The 21,225-nt window shown below is 43.9% G+C and overlaps 12 non-coding genes across 12 annotated transcripts; all 12 read right to left on the bottom strand.

The window, feature by feature from the left end:
• Nucleotides 1–524: 524 nt before the first annotated feature.
• Nucleotides 525–715, bottom strand: LOC141225451 (U2 spliceosomal RNA). Its single transcript, XR_012292725.1, has one exon. It is a non-coding gene; the product is annotated as a U2 spliceosomal RNA (small nuclear RNA).
• A 1,115-nt stretch (nucleotides 716–1,830) lies between these two features.
• LOC141225450 (U2 spliceosomal RNA) lies at nucleotides 1,831–2,021 on the bottom strand. Its single transcript, XR_012292723.1, has one exon. It is a non-coding gene; the product is annotated as a U2 spliceosomal RNA (small nuclear RNA).
• A 1,115-nt stretch (nucleotides 2,022–3,136) lies between these two features.
• Nucleotides 3,137–3,327, bottom strand: LOC141225449 (U2 spliceosomal RNA). Its single transcript, XR_012292722.1, has one exon. It is a non-coding gene; the product is annotated as a U2 spliceosomal RNA (small nuclear RNA).
• A 1,115-nt stretch (nucleotides 3,328–4,442) lies between these two features.
• On the bottom strand, nucleotides 4,443–4,633 carry LOC141225447 (U2 spliceosomal RNA). The gene has a single exon (XR_012292720.1). It is a non-coding gene; the product is annotated as a U2 spliceosomal RNA (small nuclear RNA).
• Nucleotides 4,634–5,748: 1,115 nt separating this feature from the next.
• On the bottom strand, nucleotides 5,749–5,939 carry LOC141225446 (U2 spliceosomal RNA). The gene has a single exon (XR_012292719.1). It is a non-coding gene; the product is annotated as a U2 spliceosomal RNA (small nuclear RNA).
• Nucleotides 5,940–7,054: 1,115 nt separating this feature from the next.
• Nucleotides 7,055–7,245, bottom strand: LOC141225532 (U2 spliceosomal RNA). Its single transcript, XR_012292804.1, has one exon. It is a non-coding gene; the product is annotated as a U2 spliceosomal RNA (small nuclear RNA).
• A 1,115-nt stretch (nucleotides 7,246–8,360) lies between these two features.
• LOC141225445 (U2 spliceosomal RNA) lies at nucleotides 8,361–8,551 on the bottom strand. The gene has a single exon (XR_012292718.1). It is a non-coding gene; the product is annotated as a U2 spliceosomal RNA (small nuclear RNA).
• A 1,114-nt stretch (nucleotides 8,552–9,665) lies between these two features.
• LOC141225654 (U2 spliceosomal RNA) lies at nucleotides 9,666–9,854 on the bottom strand. The gene has a single exon (XR_012292920.1). It is a non-coding gene; the product is annotated as a U2 spliceosomal RNA (small nuclear RNA).
• A 6,605-nt stretch (nucleotides 9,855–16,459) lies between these two features.
• Nucleotides 16,460–16,650, bottom strand: LOC141225444 (U2 spliceosomal RNA). The gene has a single exon (XR_012292717.1). It is a non-coding gene; the product is annotated as a U2 spliceosomal RNA (small nuclear RNA).
• A 1,115-nt stretch (nucleotides 16,651–17,765) lies between these two features.
• Nucleotides 17,766–17,956, bottom strand: LOC141225443 (U2 spliceosomal RNA). The gene has a single exon (XR_012292716.1). It is a non-coding gene; the product is annotated as a U2 spliceosomal RNA (small nuclear RNA).
• Nucleotides 17,957–19,071: 1,115 nt separating this feature from the next.
• On the bottom strand, nucleotides 19,072–19,262 carry LOC141225442 (U2 spliceosomal RNA). The gene has a single exon (XR_012292715.1). It is a non-coding gene; the product is annotated as a U2 spliceosomal RNA (small nuclear RNA).
• Nucleotides 19,263–20,374: 1,112 nt separating this feature from the next.
• Nucleotides 20,375–20,565, bottom strand: LOC141225441 (U2 spliceosomal RNA). Its single transcript, XR_012292714.1, has one exon. It is a non-coding gene; the product is annotated as a U2 spliceosomal RNA (small nuclear RNA).
• Nucleotides 20,566–21,225: the final 660 nt, after the last annotated feature.

Genomic DNA, 21,225 nt, shown 5'->3' with positions numbered 1-21,225 from the left:
GAAAGAAGTCAGTGTTCCAGCAGAAGGAGACAACGTTTCAGAAAAGGCATTGTAGCAAACCAAAAAAGAAATTTTAAGCGCAGCAGAGTAACCAGCGCACATACCTGTTAGCTCAGGTGAGTTTAAAAGGCTGCTGTTGATAACAAGGGCATTTGCTAAATAGATGGTGTGTGTGCAACAATATACTGAAAGGTCAATTATATTGTGCAGCTTATCTCACCACCTGTAGTTATTTAGGTGAAAGCTCCAAAATGCTTGCCTAATATGTCTGTTTATCCAAAAGGAAGTAAAAAGGGAGAGCTAGAAAGATAGCATTGCATCACATTACATGGCAATGCAATGCACAGTTGCTGAAGTTGAACCAAAATGAGCTTGTAATCTGGCTTCTGCAACTTTGAACATGAAAAATCCAATGAGGAGAAGAAAAGCAAAGCCAAAGAGTCCATCCCAAAATCCGACAAACAAGCAAAATGAACAAAAAACATTGAATTCAATTCTTTCTGATTTTAGAAACTGCATTAAAGAAGGGGTGCACCGGTCCTGGAGATACTGCAATACCAGGTCAATGCGTGGAGTGGACAGAGCAAGCTCTTTTTCCATCTCCCTGTTCTAAAAATCCATTTAATATATGGTCCCCAGATAGGGGACGTATCAGATATTAAACTGATAAGAACAGATACTACACTTGATCTTAGCCAAAAGGCCGAGAAGCGATAACCAGAATTGGTTTCAAACTACGGAGCCACCCAAGGATCCTGAAAAGTCCATTTGTGGAGATGAGCTCCTGGACTCCCGTTAAGAAGACATGTTGTCAACCTCTAGATCCCTTACATGCCTGCACTTTTCGGCTTGCTGCTGCTGCAATCCACGCGTTTTAGATCTGCATAACTCCACCTCTTTAAACACAGCACCTTCACCCCCTGCTGTTCCCACCCGCCTCAACACCGTTGGAAGGGAGGAGAACCAATTAAGGCGGGGGGTGGGGTGGAACGAGCAGCTGTCTACCCTTAGCAGGAGGGCTCCTGATTACATACCTCTCCTGCTGCTGCTGCTGCTGGCTGTCCAGCAGCAGACTGAAGGTGGCTGCTGCTGTGCACAGGTATATAAAGGCTCAGAGCCTATTATGACACGCGCAGCCAGCGTTCCATTGCCACATTCCATCTACTGCAGGCAGGATACCTGGCTGGCTGAATGTCGCTGAGAAGCTCACAGAGACCGCCATAAGCAACAGTTTAACAGAATGCCACAGACTAATCAACCAAACTTTTTGGGTTGGGTTCTCTTTTATAGTCTGCAGGCATTAAATGAAAGAAGTCAGTGTTCCAGCAGAAGGAGACAACGTTTCAGAAAAGGCATTGTAGCAAACCAAAAAAGAAATTTTAAGCGCAGCAGAGTAACCAGCGCACATACCTGTTAGCTCAGGTGAGTTTAAAAGGCTGCTGTTGATAACAAGGGCATTTGCTAAATAGATGGTGTGTGTGCAACAATATACTGAAAGGTCAATTATATTGTGCAGCTTATCTCACCACCTGTAGTTATTTAGGTGAAAGCTCCAAAATGCTTGCCTAATATGTCTGTTTATCCAAAAGGAAGTAAAAAGGGAGAGCTAGAAAGATAGCATTGCATCACATTACATGGCAATGCAATGCACAGTTGCTGAAGTTGAACCAAAATGAGCTTGTAATCTGGCTTCTGCAACTTTGAACATGAAAAATCCAATGAGGAGAAGAAAAGCAAAGCCAAAGAGTCCATCCCAAAATCCGACAAACAAGCAAAATGAACAAAAAACATTGAATTCAATTCTTTCTGATTTTAGAAACTGCATTAAAGAAGGGGTGCACCGGTCCTGGAGATACTGCAATACCAGGTCAATGCGTGGAGTGGACAGAGCAAGCTCTTTTTCCATCTCCCTGTTCTAAAAATCCATTTAATATATGGTCCCCAGATAGGGGACGTATCAGATATTAAACTGATAAGAACAGATACTACACTTGATCTTAGCCAAAAGGCCGAGAAGCGATAACCAGAATTGGTTTCAAACTACGGAGCCACCCAAGGATCCTGAAAAGTCCATTTGTGGAGATGAGCTCCTGGACTCCCGTTAAGAAGACATGTTGTCAACCTCTAGATCCCTTACATGCCTGCACTTTTCAGCTTGCTGCTGCTGCAATCCACGCGTTTTAGATCTGCATAACTCCACCTCTTTAAACACAGCACCTTCACCCCCTGCTGTTCCCACCCGCCTCAACACTGTTGGAAGGGAGGAGAACCAATTAAGGCGGGGGGTGGGGTGGAACGAGCAGCTGTCTACCCTTAGCAGGAGGGCTCCTGATTACATACCTCTCCTGCTGCTGCTGCTGCTGGCTGTCCAGCAGCAGACTGAAGGTGGCTGCTGCTGTGCACAGGTATATAAAGGCTCAGAGCCTATTATGACACGCGCAGCCAGCGTTCCATTGCCACATTCCATCTACTGCAGGCAGGATACCTGGCTGGCTGAATGTCGCTGAGAAGCTCACAGAGACCGCCATAAGCAACAGTTTAACAGAATGCCACAGACTAATCAACCAAACTTTTTGGGTTGGGTTCTCTTTTATAGTCTGCAGGCATTAAATGAAAGAAGTCAGTGTTCCAGCAGAAGGAGACAACGTTTCAGAAAAGGCATTGTAGCAAACCAAAAAAGAAATTTTAAGCGCAGCAGAGTAACCAGCGCACATACCTGTTAGCTCAGGTGAGTTTAAAAGGCTGCTGTTGATAACAAGGGCATTTGCTAAATAGATGGTGTGTGTGCAACAATATACTGAAAGGTCAATTATATTGTGCAGCTTATCTCACCACCTGTAGTTATTTAGGTGAAAGCTCCAAAATGCTTGCCTAATATGTCTGTTTATCCAAAAGGAAGTAAAAAGGGAGAGCTAGAAAGATAGCATTGCATCACATTACATGGCAATGCAATGCACAGTTGCTGAAGTTGAACCAAAATGAGCTTGTAATCTGGCTTCTGCAACTTTGAACATGAAAAATCCAATGAGGAGAAGAAAAGCAAAGCCAAAGAGTCCATCCCAAAATCCGACAAACAAGCAAAATGAACAAAAAACATTGAATTCAATTCTTTCTGATTTTAGAAACTGCATTAAAGAAGGGGTGCACCGGTCCTGGAGATACTGCAATACCAGGTCAATGCGTGGAGTGGACAGAGCAAGCTCTTTTTCCATCTCCCTGTTCTAAAAATCCATTTAATATATGGTCCCCAGATAGGGGACGTATCAGATATTAAACTGATAAGAACAGATACTACACTTGATCTTAGCCAAAAGGCCGAGAAGCGATAACCAGAATTGGTTTCAAACTACGGAGCCACCCAAGGATCCTGAAAAGTCCATTTGTGGAGATAAGCTCCTGGACTCCCGTTAAGAAGACATGTTGTCAACCTCTAGATCCCTTACATGCCTGCACTTTTCGGCTTGCTGCTGCTGCAATCCACGCGTTTTAGATCTGCATAACTCCACCTCTTTAAACACAGCACCTTCACCCCCTGCTGTTCCCACCCGCCTCAACACCGTTGGAAGGGAGGAGAACCAATTAAGGCGGGGGGTGGGGTGGAACGAGCAGCTGTCTACCCTTAGCAGGAGGGCTCCTGATTACATACCTCTCCTGCTGCTGCTGCTGCTGGCTGTCCAGCAGCAGACTGAAGGTGGCTGCTGCTGTGCACAGGTATATAAAGGCTCAGAGCCTATTATGACACGCGCAGCCAGCGTTCCATTGCCACATTCCATCTACTGCAGGCAGGATACCTGGCTGGCTGAATGTCGCTGAGAAGCTCACAGAGACCGCCATAAGCAACAGTTTAACAGAATGCCACAGACTAATCAACCAAACTTTTTGGGTTGGGTTCTCTTTTATAGTCTGCAGGCATTAAATGAAAGAAGTCAGTGTTCCAGCAGAAGGAGACAACGTTTCAGAAAAGGCATTGTAGCAAACCAAAAAAGAAATTTTAAGCGCAGCAGAGTAACCAGCGCACATACCTGTTAGCTCAGGTGAGTTTAAAAGGCTGCTGTTGATAACAAGGGCATTTGCTAAATAGATGGTGTGTGTGCAACAATATACTGAAAGGTCAATTATATTGTGCAGCTTATCTCACCACCTGTAGTTATTTAGGTGAAAGCTCCAAAATGCTTGCCTAATATGTCTGTTTATCCAAAAGGAAGTAAAAAGGGAGAGCTAGAAAGATAGCATTGCATCACATTACATGGCAATGCAATGCACAGTTGCTGAAGTTGAACCAAAATGAGCTTGTAATCTGGCTTCTGCAACTTTGAACATGAAAAATCCAATGAGGAGAAGAAAAGCAAAGCCAAAGAGTCCATCCCAAAATCCGACAAACAAGCAAAATGAACAAAAAACATTGAATTCAATTCTTTCTGATTTTAGAAACTGCATTAAAGAAGGGGTGCACCGGTCCTGGAGATACTGCAATACCAGGTCAATGCGTGGAGTGGACAGAGCAAGCTCTTTTTCCATCTCCCTGTTCTAAAAATCCATTTAATATATGGTCCCCAGATAGGGGACGTATCAGATATTAAACTGATAAGAACAGATACTACACTTGATCTTAGCCAAAAGGCCGAGAAGCGATAACCAGAATTGGTTTCAAACTACGGAGCCACCCAAGGATCCTGAAAAGTCCATTTGTGGAGATGAGCTCCTGGACTCCCGTTAAGAAGACATGTTGTCAACCTCTAGATCCCTTACATGCCTGCACTTTTCAGCTTGCTGCTGCTGCAATCCACGCGTTTTAGATCTGCATAACTCCACCTCTTTAAACACAGCACCTTCACCCCCTGCTGTTCCCACCCGCCTCAACACCGTTGGAAGGGAGGAGAACCAATTAAGGCGGGGGGTGGGGTGGAACGAGCAGCTGTCTACCCTTAGCAGGAGGGCTCCTGATTACATACCTCTCCTGCTGCTGCTGCTGCTGGCTGTCCAGCAGCAGACTGAAGGTGGCTGCTGCTGTGCACAGGTATATAAAGGCTCAGAGCCTATTATGACACACGCAGCCAGCGTTCCATTGCCACATTCCATCTACTGCAGGCAGGATACCTGGCTGGCTGAATGTCGCTGAGAAGCTCACAGAGACCGCCATAAGCAACAGTTTAACAGAATGCCACAGACTAATCAACCAAACTTTTTGGGTTGGGTTCTCTTTTATAGTCTGCAGGCATTAAATGAAAGAAGTCAGTGTTCCAGCAGAAGGAGACAACGTTTCAGAAAAGGCATTGTAGCAAACCAAAAAAGAAATTTTAAGCGCAGCAGAGTAACCAGCGCACATACCTGTTAGCTCAGGTGAGTTTAAAAGGCTGCTGTTGATAACAAGGGCATTTGCTAAATAGATGGTGTGTGTGCAACAATATACTGAAAGGTCAATTATATTGTGCAGCTTATCTCACCACCTGTAGTTATTTAGGTGAAAGCTCCAAAATGCTTGCCTAATATGTCTGTTTATCCAAAAGGAAGTAAAAAGGGAGAGCTAGAAAGATAGCATTGCATCACATTACATGGCAATGCAATGCACAGTTGCTGAAGTTGAACCAAAATGAGCTTGTAATCTGGCTTCTGCAACTTTGAACATGAAAAATCCAATGAGGAGAAGAAAAGCAAAGCCAAAGAGTCCATCCCAAAATCCGACAAACAAGCAAAATGAACAAAAAACATTGAATTCAATTCTTTCTGATTTTAGAAGCTGCATTAAAGAAGGGGTGCACCGGTCCTGGAGATACTGCAATACCAGGTCAATGCGTGGAGTGGACAGAGCAAGCTCTTTTTCCATCTCCCTGTTCTAAAAATCCATTTAATATATGGTCCCCAGATAGGGGACGTATCAGATATTAAACTGATAAGAACAGATACTACACTTGATCTTAGCCAAAAGGCCGAGAAGCGATAACCAGAATTGGTTTCAAACTACGGAGCCACCCAAGGATCCTGAAAAGTCCATTTGTGGAGATGAGCTCCTGGACTCCCGTTAAGAAGACATGTTGTCAACCTCTAGATCCCTTACATGCCTGCACTTTTCGGCTTGCTGCTGCTGCAATCCACGCGTTTTAGATCTGCATAACTCCACCTCTTTAAACACAGCACCTTCACCCCCTGCTGTTCCCACCCGCCTCAACACCGTTGGAAGGGAGGAGAACCAATTAAGGCGGGGGGTGGGGTGGAACGAGCAGCTGTCTACCCTTAGCAGGAGGGCTCCTGATTACATACCTCTCCTGCTGCTGCTGCTGCTGGCTGTCCAGCAGCAGACTGAAGGTGGCTGCTGCTGTGCACAGGTATATAAAGGCTCAGAGCCTATTATGACACGCGCAGCCAGCGTTCCATTGCCACATTCCATCTACTGCAGGCAGGATACTTGGCTGGCTGAATGTCGCTGAGAAGCTCACAGAGACCGCCATAAGCAACAGTTTAACAGAATGCCACAGACTAATCAACCAAACTTTTTGGGTTGGGTTCTCTTTTATAGTCTGCAGGCATTAAATGAAAGAAGTCAGTGTTCCAGCAGAAGGAGACAACGTTTCAGAAAAGGCATTGTAGCAAACCAAAAAAGAAATTTTAAGCGCAGCAGAGTAACCAGCGCACATACCTGTTAGCTCAGGTGAGTTTAAAAGGCTGCTGTTGATAACAAGGGCATTTGCTAAATAGATGGTGTGTGTGCAACAATATACTGAAAGGTCAATTATATTGTGCAGCTTATCTCACCACCTGTAGTTATTTAGGTGAAAGCTCCAAAATGCTTGCCTAATATGTCTGTTTATCCAAAAGGAAGTAAAAAGGGAGAGCTAGAAAGATAGCATTGCATCACATTACATGGCAATGCAATGCACAGTTGCTGAAGTTGAACCAAAATGAGCTTGTAATCTGGCTTCTGCAACTTTGAACATGAAAAATCCAATGAGGAGAAGAAAAGCAAAGCCAAAGAGTCCATCCCAAAATCCGACAAACAAGCAAAATGAACAAAAAACATTGAATTCAATTCTTTCTGATTTTAGAAACTGCATTAAAGAAGGGGTGCACCGGTCCTGGAGATACTGCAATACCAGGTCAATGCGAGGAGTGGACAGAGCAAGCTCTTTTTCCATCTCCCTGTTCTAAAAATCCATTTAATATATGGTCCCCAGATAGGGGACGTATCAGATATTAAACTGATAAGAACAGATACTACACTTGATCTTAGCCAAAAGGCCGAGAAGCGATAACCAGAATTGGTTTCAAACTACGGAGCCACCCAAGGATCCTGAAAAGTCCATTTGTGGAGATGAGCTCCTGGACTCCCGTTAAGAAGACATGTTGTCAACCTCTAGATCCCTTACATGCCTGCACTTTTCGGCTTGCTGCTGCTGCAATCCACGCGTTTTAGATCTGCATAACTCCACCTCTTTAAACACAGCACCTTCACCCCCTGCTGTTCCCACCCGCCTCAACACCGTTGGAAGGGAGGAGAACCAATTAAGGCGGGGGGTGGGGTGGAACGAGCAGCTGTCTACCCTTAGCAGGAGGGCTCCTGATTACATACCTCTCCTGCTGCTGCTGCTGCTGGCTGTCCAGCAGCAGACTGAAGGTGGCTGCTGCTGTGCACAGGTATATAAAGGCTGAGAGCCTATTATGACACGCGCAGCCAGCGTTCCATTGCCACATTCCATCTACTGCAGGCAGGATACCTGGCTGGCTGAATGTCGCTGAGAAGCTCACAGAGACCGCCATAAGCAACAGTTTAACAGAATGCCACAGACTAATCAACCAAACTTTTTGGGTTGGGTTCTCTTTTATAGTCTGCAGGCATTAAATGAAAGAAGTCAGTGTTCCAGCAGAAGGAGACAACGTTTCAGAAAAGGCATTGTAGCAAACCAAAAAAGAAATTTTAAGCGCAGCAGAGTAACCAGCGCACATACCTGTTAGCTCAGGTGAGTTTAAAAGGCTGCTGTTGATAACAAGGGCATTTGCTAAATAGATGGTGTGTGTGCAACAATATACTGAAAGGTCAATTATATTGTGCAGCTTATCTCACCACCTGTAGTTATTTAGGTGAAAGCTCCAAAATGCTTGCCTAATATGTCTGTTTATCCAAAAGGAAGTAAAAAGGGAGAGCTAGAAAGATAGCATTGCATCACATTACATGGCAATGCAATGCACAGTTGCTGAAGTTGAACCAAAATGAGCTTGTAATCTGGCTTCTGCAACTTTGAACATGAAAAATCCAATGAGGAGAAGAAAAGCAAAGCCAAAGAGTCCATCCCAAAATCCGACAAACAAGCAAAATGAACAAAAAACATTGAATTCAATTCTTTCTGATTTTAGAAACTGCATTAAAGAAGGGGTGCACCGGTCCTGGAGATACTGCAATACCAGGTCAATGCGTGGAGTGGACAGAGCAAGCTCTTTTTCCATCTCCCTGTTCTAAAAATCCATTTAATATATGGTCCCCAGATAGGGGACGTATCAGATATTAAACTGATAAGAACAGATACTACACTTGATCTTAGCCAAAAGGCCGAGAAGCGATAACCAGAATTGGTTTCAAACTACGGAGCCACCCAAGGATCCTGAAAAGTCCATTTGTGGAGATGAGCTCCTGGACTCCCGTTAAGAAGACATGTTGTCAACCTCTAGATCCCTTACATGCCTGCACTTTTCGGCTTGCTGCTGCTGCAATCCACGCATTTTAGATCTGCATAACTCCACCTCTTTAAACACAGCACCTTCACCCCCTGCTGTTCCCACCCGCCTCAACACCGTTGGAAGGGAGGAGAACCAATTAAGGCGGGGGGTGGGGTGGAACGAGCAGCTGTCTACCCTTAGCAGGAGGGCTCCTGATTACATACCTCTCCTGCTGCTGCTGCTGCTGGCTGTCCAGCAGCAGACTGAAGGTGGCTGCTGCTGTGCACAGGTATATAAAGGCTCAGAGCCTATTATGACACGCGCAGCCAGCGTTCCATTGCCACATTCCATCTACTGCAGGCAGGATACCTGGCTGGCTGAATGTCGCTGAGAAGCTCACAGAGACCGCCATAAGCAATAGTTTAACAGAATGCCACAGACTAATCAACCAAACTTTTTGGGTTGGGTTCTCTTTTATAGTCTGCAGGCATTAAATGAAAGAAGTCAGTGTTCCAGCAGAAGGAGACAACGTTTCAGAAAAGGCATTGTAGCAAACCAAAAAAGAAATTTTAAGCGCAGCAGTGTAACCAGCGCACAAACCTGTTAGCTCAGGTGAGTTTAAAAGGCTGCTGTTGATAACAAGGGCATTTGCTAAATAGATGGTGTGTGTGCAACAATATACTGAAAGGTCAATTATATTGTGCAGCTTATCTCACCACCTGTAGTTATTTAGGTGAAAGCTCCAAAATGCTTGCCTAATATGACTGTTTATCCAAAAGGAAGTAAAAAGGGAGAGCTAGAAAGATAGCATTGCATCACATTACATGGCAATGCAATGCACAGTTGCTGAAGTTGAACCAAAATGAGCTTGTAATCTGGCTTCTGCAACTTTGAACATGAAAAATCCAATGAGGAGAAGAAAAGCAAAGCCAAAGAGTCCATCCCAAAATCCGACAAACAAGCAAAATGAACAAAAACATTGAATTCAATTCTTTCTGATTTTAGAAACTGCATTAAAGAAGGGGTGCACCGGTCCTGGAGATACTGCAATACCAGGTCAATGCGTGGAGTGGACAGAGCAAGCTCTTTTTCCATCTCCCTGTTCTAAAAATCCATTTAATATATGGTCCCCAGATAGGGGACGTATCAGATATTAAACTGATAAGAACAGATAAGGTTTCAACGCAATTTTATTGATTCAAAAGTATATTTACAAAGGTTTTAAAAAAGAACATTTATAACATTACAATAAAATGATAAAACATGATAATAATCAATTCAAGTTTTTTGTAAAAACACAATTTACCATCATAAAACCATTGTAACAATTAAGAAAATCATAATTACAGATGTACTTGGGTTTATTTAATTACCACTAATTGTGTTCCATAATTGTACACACCACATAGAAGCCGCTTCTTTTGCTCCATACAGTTTTTTATCTCTGAGATAGTAAATATACATTTCACTTAAAGCAATTTTTATACAGTCTGTTGAATCAATATGATCATGTTTGAAGAGTAAAATATTTCTAACTTTCCACATGGCATTTTTAAAACAATTAATAATAATCCAGGCAACTCGGAATTGTTTAAAATTTGGACACTTAAAAAGACCATAAAAGACATAAAAGTGATTAAAATCTTTCAGGCCACATGCCCATTTTAAAAGTGGGCCTACCTTTCTCCAAACCTCCTGTGCAAAATGACAATTCCAAAAGAGATGCAATACAGACTCACTTTCCCCGCATATATCTCTTGGACATTTGGCTCTCGCCACCAGCCCCCGCCTATGTTGAAACTCACGGGTAGGGAGGCACTGGTGGACGATAGCCCAGGCAAGGTCCTTGTGTACATTTGCAAGATATTTCCCGTACACATTTCGCCACACCGTTTTGGACCTTGCCTGTGAAAAATTGGAGACAGGAATTGTGTCCTCAGAGTGTCTGCAAGCAATAGATACCTTCCTTTGGTCCCCCAATATATCAGGCTCCAATTCCTGGAGACCTAAAAGTCTGACCGTTTTCTCAAGTATCACATACTGTTTAGGTGGGCACAGGAGCACAGGAGAACTTAAAGGTAGGCTAAACCACCTTTTAAAAATCATTCCTGCTGCATATTTTAAAAAATAACTAAAAATGCCATCAGATTTAAAAACCTTAAAACAGAAGCAGAAATACTTTATATGGAAAAAGGTAAAAAAATTGGGTACATCTTTACCTCCATTAGATTTACATTTGTACATCAGATCTCTTTTTAACTTTTCCATTTTTGAACCCCATAAAAACATAAAAACAATTCTTGTTACTTTCTTGATTTGTAAATTGGAAGGGGGAAACACCATTGCAACATACAACATAATGGGAATTAAAACAGCTTTAATAATTAAAATTTTACCTTCCATACTAAGGTTCCTTAAATTCCACAATGAGATCTTTTTTTCTATTTTATCCATTGCAGAGTCCCAGTTAGGGTCCCCCTCATTGGCTTGGTTAAAAATAATTCCTAAAATTTTTATGTGATTTTTCTGTATCACTATCCCAGGGGTCAAAGAGGAGTCCCATCCCCCCACATTAAAACAGTCACATTTATCTATATTTAATTTAAAACCTGAGGCTTCACAGAAAAATTGTGTGTTTCTCAATACCCTCCTCAGAGATGTGGAATCTGGACATAGTATGGTAACATCATCCATGTAACTTAGGGCTTTAAGTTGCATACCCCTACTCCCGGGAATAGGTACCCCTTTAATTACTTTATCTTTTCTCAGTATGGTTAATAGTGGTTCCATAACACAGATAAAGAGCAGTGGTGAGAGAGGGCACCCTTGTTTCACCCCTGATAATAGAGGAACCCCCTTCGTTAAAAACCCATTTACAGAAATTTGACTAAAACAAGAATGATATAAAAGCATAATGCGGGTTAAAATTTTCTCTGGAAACGCCATTTTTTTAAGAACCATAAAAAGAAATTCATGCGATACCCTGTCAAAAGCTTTTTCAAAGTCTAAGGATAAAATAGCAAGGTTTTGACTTCTCTCTTTTGAATACCATATGGTATCCCTAATTATGTTGAGGGACTCAGCTATGGTTCTTCCGGGAACACCACATACCTGGTTAGGGTGAATTAATTTGGCTATAAAGGGTTTTAAACGGACTGCAATAAGTTTAGCTAAAATTTTATAATCAAGGTTTAAAAGCGTAATAGGCCGCCAGTTTTTAAGTTGGCTCCTATCCCCTTTTTTATATATTAAAGATACCAGACCTCTCCTCCAAGATGGGGGTAATTTATTAGTATTAAAAGCTTCTTTAAACAATAAAAACATATCGTTCTTTAAAATTCCCCAAAAAGTCAGATAAAACTCAATCGGTAGACCGTCTTCCCCAGGGGCTTTCCCACTGGAGAAACTTTTAAAAATCTGTAAAAGTTCCTCACTGGTGAGATCCCTAGATAAAATACCCTGGTCTAAAATATCTAACTTAAAATCAAGGGAATTAATAGCATACTCTAAAAAGGATGGATCTATAACTTTAGTGTTAAAAAGAAGTTGATAAAAATTAAAAGCTTTTCCTAACATACCCTTAATATCATTTTCACCTTCAAGATTTAGGATTGCGTCCCTCCTCCCCATTACCTTTTTGAAGAAGAATCGGGAGCATTTCTCTCCTTCCTCCAGGTGCTGTACATGGGAGTTAAAAATTATTTGTTTTCCTTTTTCATTAAGAGCATTTTTTATTTCAGACTTAAGATTTGCAATATCATCATCCACATCAATACCAACTTCTTTTAGTTTAAAGAGTACTTGTAATCTCATATTAAAAACATAAAACCACTGCTTTTTCTTTTTTGCTTTCATTTTCCCTGCCTTAATAAAAAATAATTTAATCTTAGGTTTAATGCTCTCCCACCAATCCAGCATCGAGGCGCGGGGGTCTCTCTTTGATTGCCAGCACTGGTAGGCCTGCACAAACCTCTTTTGAATATCAATATCCTCTAGGAGAGTTGTATTTAATCTCCATGGGCCTCTTAAGGTATTTTGTTCCCCTGCTAACTCTAAAAACACAGATAAAACTTTATGATCAGAGAATAAATTAGATAAAAGAAAACATTTACAAGGTTTAAAGGCAGTAGAAGCAAATATGAAATCAATTCTAGAAGAAACTCTTCCATTGGACCATGTAACACCTGGATCCGCCGGCAAGAGTTCCTTCCAGCAGTCCTGTAATCTAAAATCATCAATTAAACTTTTCAACAAATAGGAGGTACGGTCTTTACGATTCACATCCCCACCCTGCCGGGATTCCCCATCACGTAAACAATTAAAATCTCCTCCCACTAGCAGGGGGGTTGACCCAACACAAAATAATGGCAATATTTCAAGTAAATCCGCCCTTTCCTGCTTCCCAGGAGGAGCGTACACATTTAATAAACGTAAAGAAAGTCCATTAAAAACAAGATGTATTAAAATAGCTCTGCCAGGTATAATTTCAGTCACAGATTGAATGATGGTAGAATGTCCACGGCAAAGTAGTCCAACTCCGGCAGCACGACAGTCATTAGCACCGGACCACACAGAAGCGCCCAGTTTCCAGTCTTCTTTTAAGTCCTTATAATTTAAATTACTCTGTATACCACATTCTTGTAGAAACCAGAAATCAAAGTCCAATGTCTCTAAATAAGAAAATAAAGCAGCCCTACGTGTAGGGCTCTTTAGGGACCTCACATTTAGTGAGGAGATTTTAAAAGGAACAGACATTAAGAAGAATCAGGATCTGAAGATGGGAAGAAGTCAATACACGGCACCTCCTCCTCCGCATCTCCAGGGGTCAGGATTTGTTTAATATTACCGGGATCTGAAGCAGGCAAAAAGGCATCATCCACTTTTGACTCCTCATCTGGACCTCGACATCCGTGTTTTCTTTGGATATCAGGTTGCTTTACGTCCTCCCGTTGCCTTTTCAGAGGCTGGGAGCTGTCCATCTTTTCCAAGTCCTGTGCATCTGCAGTCCTCATGGCGGTCTGGTCTATGGAACGGGTGTCATCCCTCTGGGTCGTCTTGTCCTCTGGTCTGGTCACGGAACTACTGCGACTTCTGGTTCGAGGACCAGGGCTCGACTGGGTCTTAGCCGGGTCCTTTTTACTTCGCGCCCTAGAGGTCTCTCTATCCGACACACTGGTTGATCGATTAAGGAGCGTACCCTTTTTGCCCTTACCCAAGATCACCGATGATGGTGTGGCGAATCTGGGTGCTTGCTTAATCGGGGTACTAGAGGTCTCCTCAGTTCCACATAATGCCGGTGGTGCATTCATGCTGGATGAGGACCCTTCCTCTTGACTCTGAGATACGGCAACATCTAGAGCCAGAACATCGATCAATTCCACAGAGAGCGAACCCTCGGTTAATCTTATGGAACCCCTACGACCGTCCTTCTGTGGAACTACCAGCGGGCCCTCTGGCGGAGCCGTTGAAGGATTTGTTCCGGACCCGTCAGCGTGCGCCAACCCAGGTCCAGGGGCAGGTGTAGTAATACTCCCTCCGAAGTATTCTTGGATAGTCAGTTGACCTGACTTAAACATGTCATATGTTTTTGACTTTTTGCTCGGACAATTCCTGAAGGCGTGACCTGCCTTCCCACATAGGTTACATACGATCTCAGAGTCACACGTAGCGGAGGTGTGCCCACTCTTACCGCACTTGTTGCAAAAGACTACATGAGCCCTTGTACAATTTTCTCGTGTATGCCCATATTCATGACAATTCCGGCATTGAAGGGGCATTCCTGGGTAGCGTAGGAATCCCCTGACATTACCAATGGCAAAATTAGCAGGCGGGTGGTGAAGACCACCAATGCCGCTCTGATCTGGATGGAACTTCACCAGGTATTTCCTCTTCCCATTCCAGAAGCGCTGGGAGTTGAGGATATCATGTGAGAAGCGCACTGACTTGCAGTAACGCTTCAAAAAGGTTTCGATATCGCCCTCAGAGACGAATGGGCTGTACATGAAGATCACCAAGGGTACTTCCTCTTCACCGTACAGGAAGTCAAAGCTCAGCCCGTTCAGTCTCTCATCGTCCTTGTCCGCAACCATCAGTGCTGCATGGATAGTATCACAGCATGATTTAGCCATAAAGGAAATGGTATATCGCCCACGGAATTCCTGATCGTAAAGACACAGGATCTTATCTCGCTCCAGGTGGAAGAACCCAAAAAGAATCTCATGCACGATGTACTGCAGATTCTTCTCATGGCGCTGGCATTCATCCACCATGATTCTAATGGACTGTCGCAGTGGAGTCTCCCCCACCGCAATTCCAAAAGAAAAAGGCATTTTCGGCCCTCAGGGACTAAGCCCTCCCCCAATAGTAACAAGGGAATGAATCCCACAAAAGCAGGAACAAACCCAAGACCGAGGGAGGGGTACCCCAAGAACTTACACAGCCCACTAAGCGATAAAGCTCAGCAAAGGAAAACGCCCTTATTTCCTCGGGTCGCCCCGAAGACAAGACGCGATCGCTCCCCGTTGTCCGGGGACTAAGCCGACCTGCCAATAGCTGCAAGGAGGTGAATCTCCCTCCGTTAAGAGAGAGCGATCCCCCAAGGCCAACAAGTCGGGTACCCCAGGCACCTCCTAGCCGAGACCAAGGCAGCAACCTTTAGATCACTGCACCTGATCTTAGCCAAAAGGCCGAGAAGCGATAACCAGAATTGGTTTCAAACTACGGAGCCACCCAAGGATCCTGAAAAGTCCATTTGTGGAGATGAGCTCCTGGACTCCTGTTAAGAAGACATGTTGTCAACCTCTAGATCCCTTACATGCCTGCACTTTTCGGCTTGCTGCTGCTGCAATCCACGCGTTTTAGATCTGCATAACTCCACCTCTTTAAACACAGCACCTTCACCCCCTGCTGTTCCCACCCGCCTCAACACCGTTGGAAGGGAGGAGAACCAATTAAGGCGGGGGGTGGGGTGGAACGAGCAGCTGTCTACCCTTAGCAGGAGGGCTCCTGATTACATACCTCTCCTGCTGCTGCTGCTGCTGGCTGTCCAGCAGCAGACTGAAGGTGGCTGCTGCTGTGCACAGGTATATAAAGGCTCAGAGCCTATTATGACACGCGCAGCCAGCGTTCCATTGCCACATTCCATCTACTGCAGGCAGGATACCTGGCTGGCTGAATGTCGCTGAGAAGCTCACAGAGACCGCCATAAGCAACAGTTTAACAGAATGCCACAGACTAATCAACCAAACTTTTTGGGTTGGGTTCTCTTTTATAGTCTGCAGGCATTAAATGAAAGAAGTCAGTGTTCCAGCAGAAGGAGACAACGTTTCAGAAAAGGCATTGTAGCAAACCAAAAAAGAAATTTTAAGCGCAGCAGAGTAACCAGCGCACATACCTGTTAGCTCAGGTGAGTTTAAAAGGCTGCTGTTGATAACAAGGGCATTTGCTAAATAGATGGTGTGTGTGCAACAATATACTGAAAGGTCAATTATATTGTGCAGCTTATCTCACCACCTGTAGTTATTTAGGTGAAAGCTCCAAAATGCTTGCCTAATATGTCTGTTTATCCAAAAGGAAGTAAAAAGGGAGAGCTAGAAAGATAGCATTGCATCACATTACATGGCAATGCAATGCACAGTTGCTGAAGTTGAACCAAAATGAGCTTGTAATCTGGCTTCTGCAACTTTGAACATGAAAAATCCAATGAGGAGAAGAAAAGCAAAGCCAAAGAGTCCATCCCAAAATCCGACAAACAAGCAAAATGAACAAAAAACATTGAATTCAATTCTTTCTGATTTTAGAAACTGCATTAAAGAAGGGGTGCACCGGTCCTGGAGATACTGCAATACCAGGTCAATGCGTGGAGTGGACAGAGCAAGCTCTTTTTCCATCTCCCTGTTCTAAAAATCCATTTAATATATGGTCCCCAGATAGGGGACGTATCAGATATTAAACTGATAAGAACAGATACTACACTTGATCTTAGCCAAAAGGCCGAGAAGCGATAACCAGAATTGGTTTCAAACTACGGAGCCACCCAAGGATCCTGAAAAGTCCATTTGTGGAGATGAGCTCCTGGACTCCCGTTAAGAAGACATGTTGTCAACCTCTAGATCCCTTACATGCCTGCACTTTTCGGCTTGCTGCTGCTGCAATCCACGCGTTTTAGATCTGCATAACTCCACCTCTTTAAACACAGCACCTTCACCCCCTGCTGTTCCCACCCGCCTCAACACCGTTGGAAGGGAGGAGAACCAATTAAGGCGGGGGGTGGGGTGGAACGAGCAGCTGTCTACCCTTAGCAGGAGGGCTCCTGATTACATACCTCTCCTGCTGCTGCTGCTGCTGGCTGTCCAGCAGCAGACTGAAGGTGGCTGCTGCTGTGCACAGGTATATAAAGGCTCAGAGCCTATTATGACACGCGCAGCCAGCGTTCCATTGCCACATTCCATCTACTGCAGGTAGGATACCTGGCTGGCTGAATGTCGCTGAGAAGCTCACAGAGACCGCCATAAGCAACAGTTTAACAGAATGCCACAGACTAATCAACCAAACTTTTTGGGTTGGGTTCTCTTTTATAGTCTGCAGGCATTAAATGAAAGAAGTCAGTGTTCCAGCAGAAGGAGACAACGTTTCAGAAAAGGCATTGTAGCAAACCAAAAAAGAAATTTTAAGCGCAGCAGAGTAACCAGCGCACATACCTGTTAGCTCAGGTGAGTTTAAAAGGCTGCTGTTGATAACAAGGGCATTTGCTAAATAGATGGTGTGTGTGCAACAATATACTGAAAGGTCAATTATATTGTGCAGCTTATCTCACCACCTGTAGTTATTTAGGTGAAAGCTCCAAAATGCTTGCCTAATATGTCTGTTTATCCAAAAGGAAGTAAAAAGGGAGAGCTAGAAAGATAGCATTGCATCACATTACATGGCAATGCAATGCACAGTTGCTGAAGTTGAACCAAAATGAGCTTGTAATCTGGCTTCTGCAACTTTGAACATGAAAAATCCAATGAGGAGAAGAAAAGCAAAGCCAAAGAGTCCATCCCAAAATCCGACAAACAAGCAAAATGAACAAAAAACATTGAATTCAATTCTTTCTGATTTTAGAAACTGCATTAAAGAAGGGGTGCACCGGTCCTGGAGATACTGCAATACCAGGTCAATGCGTGGAGTGGACAGAGCAAGCTCTTTTTCCATCTCCCTGTTCTAAAAATCCATTTAATATATGGTCCCCAGATAGGGGACGTATCAGATATTAAACTGATAAGAACAGATACTACACTTGATCTTAGCCAAAAGGCCGAGAAGCGATAACCAGAATTGGTTTCAAACTACGGAGCCACCCAAGGATCCTGAAAAGTCCATTTGTGGAGATGAGCTCCTGGACTCCCGTTAAGAAGACATGTTGTCAACCTCTAGATCCCTTACATGCCTGCACTTTTCGGCTTGCTGCTGCTGCAATCCACGCGTTTTAGATCTGCATAACTCCACCTCTTTAAACACAGCACCTTCACCCCCTGCTGTTCCCACCCGCCTCAACACCGTTGGAAGGGAGGAGAACCAATTAAGGCGGGGGGTGGGGTGGAACGAGCAGCTGTCTACCCTTAGCAGGAGGGCTCCTGATTACATACCTCTCCTGCTGCTGCTGCTGCTGGCTGTCCAGCAGCAGACTGAAGGTGGCTGCTGCTGTGCACAGGTATATAAAGGCTCAGAGCCTATTATGACACGCGCAGCCAGCGTTCCATTGCCACATTCCATCTACTGCAGGCAGGATACCTGGCTGGCTGAATGTCGCTGAGAAGCTCACAGAGACCGCCATAAGCAACAGTTTAACAGAATGCCACAGACTAATCAACCAAACTTTTTGGGTTGGGTTCTCTTTTATAGTCTGCAGGCATTAAATGAAAGAAGTCAGTGTTCCAGCAGAAGGAGACAACGTTTCAGAAAAGGCATTGTAGCAAACCAAAAAAGAAATTTTAAGCGCAGCAGAGTAACCAGCGCACATACCTGTTAGCTCAGGTGAGTTTAAAAGGCTGCTGTTGATAACAAGGGCATTTGCTAAATAGATGGTGTGTGTGCAACAATATACTGAAAGGTCAATTATATTGTGCAGCTTATCTCACCACCTGTAGTTATTTAGGTGAAAGCTCCAAAATGCTTGCCTAATATGTCTGTTTATCCAAAAGGAAGTAAAAAGGGAGAGCTAGAAAGATAGCATTGCATCACATTACATGGCAATGCAATGCACAGTTGCTGAAGTTGAACCAAAATGAGCTTGTAATCTGGCTTCTGCAACTTTGAACATGAAAAATCCAATGAGGAGAAGAAAAGCAAAGCCAAAGAGTCCATCCCAAAATCCGACAAACAAGCAAAATGAACAAAAAACATTGAATTCAATTCTTTCTGATTTTAGAAACTGCATTAAAGAAGGGGTGCACCGGTCCTGGAGATACTGCAATACCAGGTCAATGCGTGGAGTGGACAGAGCAAGCTCTTTTTCCATCTCCCTGTTCTAAAAATCCATTTAATATATGGTCCCCAGATAGGGGACGTATCAGATATTAAACTGATAAGAACAGATACTACACTTGATCTTAGCCAAAAGGCCGAGAAGCGATAACCAGAATTGGTTTCAAACTACGGAGCCACCCAAGGATCCTGAAAAGTCCATTTGTGGAGATGAGCTCCTGGACTCCCGTTAAGAAGACATGTTGTCAACCTCTAGATCCCTTACATGCCTGCACTTTTCGGCTTGCTGCTGCTGCAATCCACGCGTTTTAGATCTGCATAACTCCACCTCTTTAAACACAGCACCTTCACCCCCTGCTGTTCCCACCCGCCTCAACACCGTTGGAAGGGAGGAGAACCAATTAAGGCGGGGGGTGGGGTGGAACGAGCAGCTGTCTACCCTTAGCAGGAGGGCTCCTGATTACATACCTCTCCTGCTGCTGCTGCTGGCTGTCCAGCAGCAGACTGAAGGTGGCTGCTGCTGTGCACAGGTATATAAAGGCTCAGAGCCTATTATGACACGCGCAGCCAGCGTTCCATTGCCACATTCCATCTACTGCAGGCAGGATACCTGGCTGGCTGAATGTCGCTGAGAAGCTCACAGAGACCGCCATAAGCAACAGTTTAACAGAATGCCACAGACTAATCAACCAAACTTTTTGGGTTGGGTTCTCTTTTATAGTCTGCAGGCATTAAATGAAAGAAGTCAGTGTTCCAGCAGAAGGAGACAACGTTTCAGAAAAGGCATTGTAGCAAACCAAAAAAGAAATTTTAAGCGCAGCAGAGTAACCAGCGCACATACCTGTTAGCTCAGGTGAGTTTAAAAGGCTGCTGTTGATAACAAGGGCATTTGCTAAATAGATGGTGTGTGTGCAACAATATACTGAAAGGTCAATTATATTGTGCAGCTTATCTCACCACCTGTAGTTATTTAGGTGAAAGCTCCAAAATGCTTGCCTAATATGTCTGTTTATCCAAAAGGAAGTAAAAAGGGAGAGCTAGAAAGATAGCATTGCATCACATTACATGGCAATGCAATGCACAGTTGCTGAAGTTGAACCAAAATGAGCTTGTAATCTGGCTTCTGCAACTTTGAACATGAAAAATCCAATGAGGAGAAGAAAAGCAAAGCCAAAGAGTCCATCCCAAAATCCGACAAACAAGCAAAATGAACAAAAAACATTGAATTCAATTCTTTCTGATTTTAGAAACTGCATTAAAGAAGGGGTGCACCGGTCCTGGAGATACTGCAATACCAGGTCAATGCGTGGAGTGGACAGAGCAAGCTCTTTTTCCATCTCCCTGTTCTAAAAATCCATTTAATATATGGTCCCCAGATAGGGGACGTATCAGATATTAAACTGATAAGAACAGATACTACACTTGATCTTAGCCAAAAGGCCGAGAAGCGATAACCAGAATTGGTTTCAAACTACGGAGCCACCCAAGGATCCTGAAAAGTCCATTTGTGGAGATGAGCTCCTGGACTCCCGTTAAGAAGACATGTTGTCAACCTCTAGATCCCTTACATGCCTGCACTTTTCGGCTTGCTGCTGCTGCAATCCACGCGTTTTAGATCTGCATAACTCCACCTCTTTAAACACAGCACCTTCACCCCCTGCTGTTCCCACCCGCCTCAACACCGTTGGAAGGGAGGAGAACCAATTAAGGCGGGGGGTGGGGTGGAACGAGCAGCTGTCTACCCTTAGCAGGAGGGCTCCTGATTACATACCTCTCCTGCTGCTGCTGCTGCTGGCTGTCCAGCAGCAGACTGAAGGTGGCTGCTGCTGTGCACAGGTATATAAAGGCTCAGAGCCTATTATGACACGCGCAGCCAGCGTTCCATTGCCACATTCCATCTACTGCAGGCAGGATACCTGGCTGGCTGAATGTCGCTGAGAAGCTCACAGAGACCGCCATAAGCAACAGTTTAACAGAATGCCACAGACTAATCAACCAAACTTTTTGGGTTGGGTTCTCTTTTATAGTCTGCAGGCATTAAATGAAAGAAGTCAGTGTTCCAGCAGAAGGAGACAACGTTTCAGAAAAGGCATTGTAGCAAACCAAAAAAGA

Source organism: Phyllobates terribilis, unplaced genomic scaffold, assembly GCF_046119375.1.
Source record: "Phyllobates terribilis strain yellow unplaced genomic scaffold, ASM4611937v1 Scaffold_404__1_contigs__length_1715579, whole genome shotgun sequence".
Lineage (NCBI taxonomy): Eukaryota > Metazoa > Chordata > Amphibia > Anura > Dendrobatidae > Phyllobates > Phyllobates terribilis.
This window is presented reverse-complemented; position numbering and strand designations above follow the sequence as displayed.